A 13,810-nucleotide genomic window follows, 5' to 3' on the forward strand; every position below is an offset into this window, starting at 1 on the left:
GGATGTTTTTCTGTCAAGATCCATGAAGGGTCTAAGATTTTACTCTACTTTCCAGCTAACAAGTTGTCTTGCCATAGTTTCACAGATGATGGCAGAAAACATGAGACTCCTAGGTCAGGGACAAGTAAACAGTAATACGGGATGGATGAGCAAAGATTAAAGGTAGGCTTGTGAGTGACAAAGGAGAAATGTTCAGCTCAGGTGTAGAGGGGGTGGGAGAGGAAAGAGTGGAGAAAGAAATGGCTCCGTGCAGAGAGGGCAGCCCGTGAAAACTCATGGAAGCACCAGAGAACCTTGGAATGTTCAGCTTCTACAGTCTCAGGAATTTTTTTGTACTTATTTGTATATGTATTTTTCAAATGAATGCAATGCACAGTACACTGATCTGAGAGACAGAAGCTAAACGAGAAATGTGGAATCTCATTCAATGATCACCTCCCTTTCAGGTGCGATGCTTAAGAGACAATGCAGGCATCTCCTGGGTTCTCAAACTTCGGTTGTATTAGAATCACTTGGGGGACTTGGTAAAAATAAAGAGGTCCAGGTCCTTCAATGAGCCTCGGCCTCTCCTCTTTATCAGCTTTCAGGTGATTCTGACACACACCAGAGTTTGATAATCTCTGTCCTAGAAGGTGGCTAAAAATAGCTTAGGCTTAAGTAGTCCCAGGCCAACTCATGCACTGTTGCAACACCTGGGGGCAGGCCCAGTCCTCCCACCACAGGGAGGAGCCTTCAGAAGGTGCTTAAGAGGAAGCAGAGTCTTCAGGTACGCAGAGCGGAGGTTTGGTGATCCAAAGAAGTTACTGGTCAGGAGGGCTCAATTTTAATCCTCTGGCCAAAAGACTGTGTAACTTTGGACCAGTTCTCTACCCTTGGTGTCGCTGTCTGCATTACTATGGAGTTAAAAATTACACATTGTTCCTACGGATGCTGCAAGAAGAATGAGGTTAGTCTCTCAAATTACTATGGAAAATAAGTTACTTTCGGCCCTAGAGCCCTGGCTTCTCGACCTTGAAGGAGCACAGGTCAAGAGCAGATCCTCGGGGGGACCCGGGGGCAGGGGTGAGCTGGGGGGTTCGGAGAAGTGCACGGGTCCTGGAATTGGACTACCTCTCCCCTCTCCTGGACTTTCTCTCCTGCACTTCCTGCTGGGTATCGGGGGCAGCCCAAGGCACCACAGCCGTGGCCAGCAGGCCAGCATGGGGCGGCCCTGTGGTCCAGGCTGGCAGCACGGGGCGGCCCTGTGGTCCAGGCTGGCCGTGGGGGTCAGAGCTGCTCGCGAGCCAGGAACACACGTGGCCTAAGCCGGGGAGCCTTGGCCTGCAGTCAGCCCTTCGCAGGGTCTACCCGGGCCCAGGTGCTGAAGCTGCGGTGCGGGCAGCGAGCATGGCTGGGGCCTGGGGCGGGAGGGGCGCGGACCGCCAAGGAAGAAGCTGGCAGCAGGCAGGCAAGTGACGTACTCTCTCCTGAATTTTGAGAATTGTCTTGCTGGGCATTGTAACCTGTCAGAAGCAAGACTTTAAAAGGCAGCTCTTGGCAGAAAACAGAGCTGAGCCCTTGATGTTGTAATGCAGTTGGCTCCCTGTCCTGACTTGGTGCAGGGTGTTGGTTGACCAGCAATGCGCACTTTCCGCTGCTTCATCTAAGACTATTTGTTAACTGTCCCGTGACTGTAGCTTGGAGGTTTTATTTTTTAAAGGGTAATGTAACACTTCAATAGCTATCCTATTATACAGAAACATACTTGAGGGCCCAAAATAATAATGGTAACCACACGAAATCGAATTTTATTTTCTTCAGAGATCTCTGCTTTTGTATTACACAAAACTATAAATTTTAAAAACAAAATCATCATCTGCTGGAATTTATGTTTAGCATCCTGTACTTGACCCCCTACTGTCTGTCCTTTAATTTTCCTGGGAGACATAATCCACATTCATGGCTCAGTGTACATCCTCCCAAATGCTCATGGCTCCCAACTACTTAATTTGCCTGTTTTGTAAAAAAAAAAAAAATAAATTTATTTTTGGCTGCATTGGGTCTTCGTTGCTGCCCGTAGGCTTTTTCTAGTTGCGGTGAGCGGGGGCTACTCTTCGTTGCGGTGCACGGACTCCTCATTGCGGAGGCTTCTCTTTGTTGTGGAGCACGGGTTCTAGGTGCACGGGCTTCAGTGGTTGTGACACGCAGTCGCAGTTGCTCCACAGCACGTGGGACCTTCCCGAACCAGGGAATGAAACTGTGTCCCCTGCATTGGCAGGCGGATTCTTAACCACTGTACCACCAGGAAAGTCCCATTTATTCACCTTCTTAACTGCTTTTTCAAAATATCTGTTTAGTTATACCACAGGCAGTTAGCATTCTAAATATCCCAAACTGGATTCATCTATTCATTACAAAACCTTCTTCTCTAGCTATATTTTTTATTGATTTAATCTGTTGCTGTTATCAGCCTGTTACCTAATATTCTCTCATCCATGTACATCTCGCCTCCTAAATGTTTTCTCGAATTTATAGTATCTCAACTGCACTGCTTTGGCAGGTTCTCATTTTTTTACCTATATCTCTGTTGAGAAATTTAAACATGGAAAACATCAAGGAATTAGTGTGATAAAACTCAGAGGAGATGGAATCTGAGGAGAAGCGGGCAGGGGAGTCAGCTGCAGGAAGAGAAGAAGCAGAGAAGAGACAGGACCTGGTGTTGTTTTGAGGCCTTAGCTTGGACTTTTCAGCCACATTGGACTTTGTTTCACGATGCTACTGACATTCTAGCCTGGCATAGGAATGTAGAGTGTGACGGTGTCACCATCTTCAGAGATAGGCAGGATATTATGTTGGAGTGTGACATCTAAGAGTTTCTACTCTATGGTCTTAGCTTTTCAGTGTATGAGGGCAGGGAACATCAACAGAAGGTGGGCATGGAATAAGAAGAGGTAGCCACAGGGATGCTTGTGTAGCATACGTAAGGGCAAGGGATGCATTGTGTCACATATATACAAGATGGATATTGCGGGACTTGGACATGTGAGACAGGGTGGCAGTCATGGCTACAACCAAGTGAGGGCAAATACATCTTTAAACAATATGTGGATTAACTAAGTTACTCTGCACATGTTTAGGAACTGACTGCTGTGTGCCAATTGCCCACCTAGGGCCTGCGGAGACAGCTGTGAAGAAGAGTGGGTCACAGCCCTTAGGGAGCTTAAGTTGGGATGGAGGTGTCTGACAATAAACTAGTATTCTCTCCCCAGAATATAATTTCAAGCAGTCGTAAGTGCTATTTAAAAAGTAGGCAGAGAATGATGAAGAGAGGGGCTATTTTGTATTGGGTGTTGAGAGAAGGCCTCATTGATGAGGTCATGTCTGAGCAAAGACCTGAATGAAATAAGGAACCAAACCGTGCAATGATCTATGTGAAGTATGTTCCGTATAGAACAATTAGCAAGTTCAAAGTTTCTACCCTGGTTCTGTTGATCAGGTCAGGATGCTGTTTGAGAGAGTGAAAGAAATAGCAGGTGTGAGACACCTGGATTTTCTCCTGCCTTTCTGAGAAGAGGTAACACAGAGGATTAGGACAATGCAGAGTAGCTGTGCTGCTGATGCACTTGATTACTCTGTCTCAGATTCCTTACACATTTTCATGTTGTTGCTTCATATGAAATGCCAAACACACACTTCCTTACCTACATGGCTAAAGAGACATCTGCGGGAAGACTTACCAAGGCCTTCCCCTGTGCTCCTATACCTCAGTGAGCATTGCTTTTTCATAAATATTCTCCCACCACAGTGCAATGGTCTAATGACTTGTATGTCCTCTCTGCCCTCCCCCACTCCTAATATTACCAACACTGTGACCTCCTTAAGGGGATGGGGTGCTCCCTATTAACGATTAGTATTATTTTCATTTTGAGTATAGGTACACACAATAGGATGAGAGTATATGTCTTTGTCATTAGCAGAAATAACAATTTTTTTCATACTATATTCCAGTTGTTACAGATACTATAAAACATCATTTATGCTTGTCACTACTTGGATAAATAAATGATGTTATGGTAGGTACTAAACTTACCACCATAGTTATTTAATGCATTAAAAATAAATAACTTACTGTATTATAAATTTAATTTTTATATTTTGATAAGTATATTTCAAAATAATTGGTTTCCTTGTTATCCTGTGTATTTTACTTTATACATTGAGAAAAATTATTCTGAAATGGGGGTCCATAGGTTTCATCATTCCACCAAAGGTGTCTCTGGCACAAAATATGTAAGTATTTCTGTTTTAAAACTCAGTTGATTTATATTAAAATTATCTAGGTAAACCAGAGACAATATTGTCTTCTCACAGCATTAGGTGATCTCATTAATTCCCCTGGCCTGGTGGTAATTACTAACACATTCTGGTGACTCTTATTACAAGGTCAGACCACTTTTTTGAGCTAGAACTTAAGGTATATTTTTGCTTATTTGACACTTCACTTGATGTCTCAAAGTCATCTCAAACTCAGCATAGCCAAGACTAATCCTCTTATCTTCCCCTCCTAAATCTGTTCCTGCCTAGTTTTACCCATTGAGAAATATTCAGCTTGTTGCTCAAGCTGGTAATCTGATAGTCATCATTGATTCCTCCTTTTCTATTACCCCAACATCAAACCCATGTGAAGATCCTGTCAGTTCTACCCTCAACTTGAATGTGCTCACTTACCTCCATCTCCACTGTTCACACCCTAATCCAGGCCACCATCATGCTTTTTGTCTAGATTATTGCCATAGCTTCCTTATGGGTCTCCCTAGTTCCACTTATGCTCTTATAATCCATTCTTCACATACCAGACAGAGTTAAAACACATTTATGGATCTTGCCATTCCTTTCTGCAAACGCTTCAGTGACTTTTCATTGCATTTAGAATAAAATCTAAATCCCTTTGGTGCCTTTGAGTAATTCATCTCCTTCCTGACTATCCACTCTCCTTTTGTAGCATTCTCCTCCTCAATCACTGTATTTTCATTCATCCTAGATTCTTTTCATTCTAATTCACAGTACTAGATATCTTTCCCTTGCCCCCATTTCCCCCCTCTCCTTTCTCTAACTTGTTCCGTGCCCTAGTAGACTGGCTTTTATAGACTACATCAGTGGTTTCCTTGCCTTCTGGCTGCTTGGGTTGAGTAATAGTGCCTTAGTGGGGAATCTGAAGAAGAGGTTATTTCTCCCATGGCTTTCTCCCTGTGCAGTCACCTCTGGCTGGCTCTATCCTTTAGGAGGTCACAGCCTCTCAAGGTAGCCTGATATGCATGCCTCCCTCCTCCTGGGTTCTGGTAACCACAGCCCTCTCTTATCCTTTTGGCTTAAGGTAGTAATGGTTCTTCCACTATGATACCCATGATGCTGCATTTCCTGCTGATAAATTTGTAGATAGTTCCTTCGTTGGTTTCTCCTCTAATTAGCCTACCTTGAGTGTGTCTCCTCGTCCTCCTGGGACTTTGGCTCTCTATTATTTTTCCTATTTCAAGGCATTCCCATGTCTTGTTCTTTTGCCTGGAATGTGCCTATCCACATTCTTCACATGGCTGGCATCTATTCCTTCTTTAATTATTAGTTGAAATGTCTTCTTCTGAGGTGTACTCCTTAACCAACTAGATACAGTGGGACCACTACAATAGTCTCAATGGTAGCACACTGTTTTCATTACAGCATTTATATTTACATTTGTTTCTTTGATTTATTTATGTCTCTCTTCCAAGGGACTGTTAATTTCCTGAGGCCGTAGAACTTGTCTGTCTTGCTCTTGTAAACATCCTCAGAGACTAGAAAAGTACTTGGCATATAATAAGGATAATGATAATGTCTAAAGCATTCTGAAAATTTACTGTGCCAAGAGTTGTCCTAAATGCTTTATGTATATTAACTCCTTTAATCCTCACAATAACTCCATGGGGTGTGTGTGTGTGACTGTTATTATTTTTCCCGTTTAATTTATGAGGACTCAGATACACATGAAGTTAAAGTACTTTGTCCAAGGTCATATGCTAATAAGTGATTTAAGTGGAAGCCTAATATATAAAGATACATTGTGCTTGCCTGAGCCTGTATTTTGTTGTATTATCTAAGGAACAGTCTGCTCTAAATGTGAAGACAAACCTTGTAAATAACTTAGGGTACACTTTGAATGTTAACTAATTTTTTATATCTCAAAGGTAACAAATGGCTTATGCAATGCCTGACTCTCATTTTTTGACTTTGAATTATTTTACAATGATCAGTAAACTGTATTATATTACATTTTTCCAAAAAATCCTTTACTCTAAATAAAACTATGACCCAAAACACAATCATAAAACCTAAAATCCTACTCTATTCCTCTTGGATTTCCCTTTTTACAAATATGTGGATTAAAGGGCCCATGAATCCTTTTCATATTGATCTACAGAAACTGTTGGGCAAAAAGTTAAATCGTCTTCATTGAAAGAATTTGCCATCAATTAGTTTTCATCAACTTGCAGAGAATAATTTCATTTCCACATGTGTAGACCAAAGACTTCATTTTGTGTGATGATTAAAAGAGTAGAACTACTCTATTTCACGATCTCTTACAACATCTAAGGAATAGAGTATGTAGGTTTGTCATTGTATATTCACCTGTTATAGATTTATTTCTTTCATGAGTAAGTAGAACAGTAGTTACCAAAATGTGTTCTGAACAACACTAATATCATAGGATGAATGCTTACTGCCATGGTTTCCTGATCAGATAGATATGAAACTCTGCAGAGTCTGTTGCCTTTTAAATTCACTAAATGCTTGAGCATGTCAACTGCCTGAGAAGTCCTATAGTGAAAAAAAAAATCTGTTAATCTAGTGTTTTTAAACTTAGTAGAGCAAGATTCATTTTTCTTTAGGATATCTACTAACAAACGTATCACAGAAAAGTTCCATAGAACACACCTGGAAATACTGCTGTAGGCTTTTAAAAATCAGTGTTTACATATTGGTATGAGTAAAGTATTGTCTTATGAGAACAGAGTTGACCTTGACATAAGCAATGAAAAGGCCTGAGAAATTTCCTCTGCTATTGTAGGAGAAATACATTATTTACCTACAACTTTGATCATTCTTACTGTTTGTATTTTCCTTATAGTAGCTGTGAACTCTGGTTCCTATGAAACATGACAGTTGCCCATAATCAATTTTATGTGTGTAATAGAAGTATCCTCCTATGTAAAATGTGAAAGCAGATTGATTGCGGGTAGTAAAGATGACAGTTCCATTTCTATGTATTATAAGCTAAGAAATTGTGTTCTAAATTGCTAACAAAAGTAATTTGTCAACAAAATACTTTGGTTTTCTTCATTTATTATTTGGAATAATTTTGAGAGAAAGGAAAACAGAAGAGAGAGCTATCTCTATGAGTCTTTGAACATTTTCAGAGAAAAACATCATACCAATTACTGAATTGAGAATTAAAGTGTTTTAAAATGTAGGACTTAAATGCAGCATCAGAAGAATGATCGTTTCTTTCCATGTAACTGGATGGTGGTAATTTTTAAAGCTCCCCTTTCTGGTCAATTACTTTTGCCCTTGTACTTGGCTTCTGTACATCTTTGTCCTACATTCTTCTAAACTCTTTCTCTATTGACTAGATTGTCTAAATGACTATTGCAGTGTCTTCACATTGGCTCTTCATTTTTTCCCCTGCTCCCAGGATAAATACCTGCCCAAACTGTATTATATGAAGGCTATGTGAAGAACAACCTTTCTTATTATAAACACCCAAACTGAGGTGTGTCCTTTGAACTCTCCTTATTTCTATCTTGTTTAGTCCTCAGTAGCTGCACCTGTGCCTGATGACGCATATTCAGACAGCATGAATTGAGAGATGGTTATGTTTCTGTATGTGTTTTCTATTGATAAGACTGAGCTTCTGCATGACGTTTGCCACCTATGAAAAGCCTGCTTATATTAAAAAGGTGATTTGGGTTTGGGTGATTAAATGAATATTGTAGCTTCTTGATCTAAACAAAGGTAAATTGGGGACATTCAGTTATTGGAATAACAGTGGAAGCCTTCTCTTGTGAGCCACGTGACTTGTCCATTTAACTTTAAATTATTATGGCTGCCATGAAGCAGGTTCAATTCTTGGGTAGGAGAGCACATGCCCTACTGAGTAACAAAATCATTACCAGGGGAAGCTGCTTGACATGATTTTGATGGGTGAAATCTTTAAAAAATTTTTTATTTTATTGAAGTATAGTTGATTTACAATATTATATTGGTTTTAGGTGTACAACATAGTGATTTAATATTTTTATAAATTATATCATTTAAAGTTATTATAAAACATTAGCTATACTCCCTGTGCTGTACAATATATTCTTGTAGCTAATCAATTTTATACTTGGTAGTTTGTACCTCTTAATCCTCTACACCTACTTTGCCCCTGCCCTGTTCCCTCTCCCCACTGGTAACCACTAGTTCATTTTCTATATCTGTGAGTCTGTTTCTGTTTTCTTATATTAATTCATTTTATTTTTTAGATTCTACACATAAGTGTTAACATATAGTATCTGTCTTTCTCTATCTGACTTATTTCAGTAAACATAATACTCTCCAGGTCCATGTGTGTTGTTGCAAATGGCAGAATTTTCTTTTTTATGGCTGAGTAATATTCCATTTTATATCTATATGTATATATATCTTACATCTTCTTTATCCACTCATCTTTTGATGGACACTTAGGCTGATTCCATATCTTGGCTCTTGTAAATAATGCAGCTATTAACATTGGGGTGCATGTATCTTTTCAAATTAGCGTTTTCATTTTCTTTGGATGTGTGCCAAGAAATGAAATTACTGAATCGTATGGTAGTTCTTTTTTATATTTTTTATATTGTTTATATTTTCTCATTGAAATATTTAAAATGTTATCTGCTGACAGGGAGGAGGTTTGGGGAGATAAAATGGATAGGAGAAGGTAGTCAATGGTCCACTCAGAGAGAGGCAGTATGGACTGGCTGAGAAAGATGGGGGGATGGCAGGGCAGCTTTAAAAGTCTACTCAAGCTTCATGGTCATTAATTTAAAGTCAGAATGGTTAGGTGGCTTTGTTCTATCCGTAAGAGCAAGTTCAAAGTCATCAGAGAGTTGGCATTAATCTTAATTGGAGTTTTTCCATGTGAGTTTGAATATATAAAAGAGGGATGGAGATGTTGAGGGTGAATGAGAAAGTGAAGAGAATAATGAACCATGGGAAACCTACTTAGGTAAAAAGAGAATCTGTATTTCCCCAGTGTGTTCAATATAATTTTATGAACTCTAATTTCTTTCCTTTGTGTGTTGTGCCCTCTGAAATCAAAAGTAGATACTAATCTTACTAGCAAACAGCTAGTGCCTAAAGTCAGCTCAACATCCTCCTGTCCAGTAGACGCAGGATTCTCTTATGTGTTGACAAGGTCACCCAGGAAATAGGGATCCCCTTATTCAACAGAGTATAAGAATTATGAAGATGTTTCATGACACTAGGTTATTTTAGGAACTATGAGGTGTAATATTTTTAGACTGAAAATTACATTTTGATTTTTTTTTTTTAAATCTTAACTCATGAAGGCAACTTGAACATGCTGAAGAAATTATCAGCTCAAGGAGATCAGTCCACTGAGCTGGTTCTTAGATGTGTCACATCTAAGCAGGGTGTTATTTCCTGGAGCTTGATTTTCTTTTGATGAAGAAAGGAATGTTTGTACTAGGTAGAACTCAGGGCTGACAGCTCTCACATCTGTGAAGCGGTAGGAAGAAATAAAAACAGCAGGTTTTTAGGTGAGAGGATGTTTGAAGATGAGGGGCTGAAGTTGCAGTTCACTGCAGCACACAGCTGGATCTGTGACACCACACGCAGGCTCTGTGTTCCAGTCTAGTGTTCAGATGTGGGAGGCTCTGTGTGTGCCTGTGCTCAAATGTGATACTGCAGAGATCTGCATGTGGAACTTCTGCATGTCATAACAAATTGGTATAGTTTGTAACACAAATCGATTAAGTACATTTTGATTCTTTAAAGGATCAACAGCTGTGCTCTTTTATAACTATACACAAACAATTATGTTTTGTTTCTATTTATTTGAAGAAAGCTGGTAACAAGCCATTCTTCTCTTTTTATTAGCTAGTGGCTTGGGAATAGGTTGGGGGAGCAACCACTAAGTGTTTGGTTATAAAGGAGGAAATGTCTATTCCTAATGACACTTCTTTTTGACAGGGGATTTTTATAAACTTATTAGTGCCAAGTGAAGTGTCCTAAATTGATCTAGAATTAAAAATAGATACCTGTTATATCTAGTTTAACATGTTTTTATATTGGACTCATTTATTCAGCCCTGAGAGCAACCATAAAATTTTCCTCAATAAAGCCACATGTTGTACCCATTGTGATATTTAACCAACAAAGATGCTCTTGGAGAATCATTCTCATAATATAGAAAAATAATTTCTTTATGAGTTTCTCCAGTGGAAATGTTCTCAATCTGTGGCCTCTAGTGGCATAGGAACCCCTGAAATTTTATATATAATTTTGTGTATGTGCATATTTTCAGGAGAGGAAAACTTGAGCTTTTATCAGATTCTCAAAGAAGTCCCTGATCTCTTTAAAAATATTAATAAGTATTATAGCCGTAAAACTAAGAAATTATTAGTATTTCTTTGGGGACTGGTTGAATCTACATATAAGAAGTAGTATGTTAAGAGAAAACTACCACACTACCTAGGACATAATAGATGTTCAATAAATGTTAGCTAAATTTCCACTGATGGGACTAAGGCAAAAGTTGCTAAAGATCATTTTGAAACACAGGCTATATCAATACATTGGGAAATAAGAAAGAAATGGAGTTTGGAATAGATAAAGGAAGATCGAAAGCAATGACATATTTTAAATTAAAAATATTATATCAAGTAGAAAGAGAACAATGACTTCTTCCCAATCATTTTAAAATCCTGTTTCCAATTCTGAAACTTGATATTTAATAAATGTATTATTTATGTATTTATATTTTTCCAAATTAAGATTTAAAGTTGTGATTAGAGACAAGTTGAAAAGAAAGATGCTAGATTAATACCTGGCTGATTTTCATGAAAAAAGTTTTGGACATATAGTGGAGAAAAGACAGATTTTCAATAAATAGTGCTGGATGGATTACATATTTATGTGGAAAAAATATCTTTACTCCTATATCATACCATACACAAAAATCAGTTTCAGATGGCTAGCAATCTAAATGCAGAGCGCAAACCACTGAAGACTTTTTTCTTTTTTTGTAAAGTACACAGGAAAATATCTTCATGACCCTTTCTAGGCAAGAATTTCTTAAACTGGACACAAAAAGTACCCATGATATAAGAATTTATAAATTGATCTATAGTAAAATTAAAGAACTTCTATTTATCAAAAGACAGTATTAAGGGATTGAAAAGGCAACACTCAAGAGTGGGAAAAGATATTTTAATACATTTATCTATAGAGTACTTATTAGCCATAATTTTTAAAGAACTATTGCAAATTAAAGAAATGAAGGATGACCCAGTAGAAAAATTGGCAAAATACTTGAACAACAAAAATAGGAAGAGTATCCCAACTCAGTTATCAAGGAAATGCTAATTAAATCACAATGCCATACCACTGCACACCTGTCAGAATGACTAAAATTTAAAGAAAAAAAAAAGACAGAAAATACCAAGTGTTGATAAGCATGTGAAGCAACTGGAACACTCAAATACTTGAGAGTGAAAATTGTTATAACCAGCTTGTAAAACTACGGTTATTCACTAATTTTGAACATATATACACTATGACCTAGCAGTTCTATTCCTTGACAAACATCCAACAGAAATGCATACTTATTTTCACCAAAAGATATATAAGAATGTTCAGCAAAGCACAATTTGTGATTATCTCAAACCTAAAGCTATTCAACTCTTCATCAATGGGATAACGGATAAATAAATGATGGCATATTCACCCAGTGGGATACTATTTATGGAATGAGAATGAATGATCTATAACACAACAATATGGAAGAATCTCATAAACATGATGTTAAATGAAAGAAATCAGACCCAAAATACATACCATATTATATTTATATAAAGTATGAATACAACAGAATAATCTATTGTGATAGAGGTCAGAATAGTGGTGAGCTTAGAGGTAATGATTGGAAGCAGGGCATGAGGGTATCTTCTGGGTGCTGGTCATGGTCTCTTTCTTGATCTGGGCATTGGTAGCATGAATGCATGCAATTTGTGAAAGCTCATAGTACACTATGTATACTTTTAAAATATGTATATTTTCCAATAAAAAGTAAATCAATTAAAAATTACCAGGAAATAAAACTAATACTTAAAAAATCTGTTAATTTAAAAATGTAAATGCTTTGCAGGTTTCCAGTACTTTTTACTAGTGAAGAAGACTGCAGCTTTGGGCAAAGTATAAACGTGCTTTATTTTGACCTTCTTTTGCACAGTGGAATAAGAGGCCACAATGTGTCACAAGGGAAGTTTCCCAGGAAAGACTTCTAAAATGATGTGTGCTTCTGCAAACATATTATTTGCTGAAATAAACACTTAAACTGCTCTGAGGATTTGGAGAAACTGTTCATTAAACTTCAAGAGAATGACAAAAGAATTCTCTGAACAGAAAATAAATAGCCTGCTATGTAGCTTTTCTCTCTCATATAACTTTGAGATTAATGAGATTAGATTGGTGAAAATTGCCCTGTTCTCCCCAACCCAAACCAAATATAAACAAACTAATTGAAAAGCATCTCATATCTGGTGTGTTCCAACGACTTTTTTTTTTTCTAGGAAGAAAGTAACTTTAGATTCCTTTCAAAATGTATAGTATATTGAACACCCTTAGAAAAACTACTTGGTGATAGGGTAAGTGGGAATACTTATCCAGAGATGAATTACAGGTTTATTACTGTAACAATTTGAGACTATCAGCTTCTAAGAAATGAGCAATCAATGTGATTCTTGAGCCCTTTCTTAGAAAAAGATTTCTCCATGCACTTTCCCGTCCGTATACTTTCCTTTGTATACTTTCCTTTCTGCTTGCCGTGTTTATGACTATTTAGAACTATTTTATATGAACTGTCTTGGGAAAACCTGACTGAATAGCTTGCTTTGTATTTGCCTGTATGTTAATTGATGAGGTTTAGGACACTAGTAAAGGAAAATAATGACTATAATCAATATAAATATTCAAACAGATAAAAAGAACCAATTCATGAGAAGGCTAAATTATGTTATATATCCTGTTATTTAACATAAAATACTGCAGTTGTGCATTCTAAGGCTTAGGGGTGGGAAATGAAAGATAAAAGCAAATCTGAGAGTTAAGAGGTCAGTAGGTAAGGGTCTATGGGAGTAGCATTTGGAGATTTTCTTTAAGAAACTTGGGAAATTCTTCAAAATTTGTGTAGTGTGAATTATTACATATAACATTAAACTACTGATTTTCTGAAAGTTTTCTCTGAAAAGCTAGGAAGTGTTCCCTGTAGCCTCTTTGAACATTACTGAATGATAAACCACTGAAAATAATAAGAAACGGCTGCTGTTTTGGACAAAACCAGAGATGGAACAAGGAGGGAGCAGAAATAAAGAGATAAGCCTGGGGGGAGAAATATGAGTGGGGACCAAAAATCTCTGCCACAGCAGCTCCTTGGACTTCCCTTCAGCTCCTTGAGTAGAACCCTGTTCCAAGGGAACTGGGAGGTCAAGCAAGGGAGAAGTCTTCATCACTGGCTGTCCAATAAATTATTCTCAGG

The 13,810-nt window shown here is 37.9% G+C and overlaps 1 long non-coding RNA gene across 3 annotated transcripts in view; it reads left to right on the forward strand.

Moving 5' to 3' along the window:
- Nucleotides 1–762: 762 nt before the first annotated feature.
- Nucleotides 763–13,810, forward strand: part of LOC132423341 (uncharacterized) — a 246,573-nt gene continuing 233,525 nt past the window's right edge. For all 3 annotated transcript variants that reach the window (XR_009518969.1, XR_009518971.1, XR_009518970.1), the window contains exon 1: nt 763–946. This is a non-coding gene — a long non-coding RNA (uncharacterized lncRNA). The remainder of the gene's footprint in view (nt 947–13,810) is intronic.

This window comes from Delphinus delphis, chromosome 3 (genome assembly GCF_949987515.2).
Source record: "Delphinus delphis chromosome 3, mDelDel1.2, whole genome shotgun sequence".
NCBI classification, from domain to species: domain Eukaryota; kingdom Metazoa; phylum Chordata; class Mammalia; order Artiodactyla; family Delphinidae; genus Delphinus; species Delphinus delphis.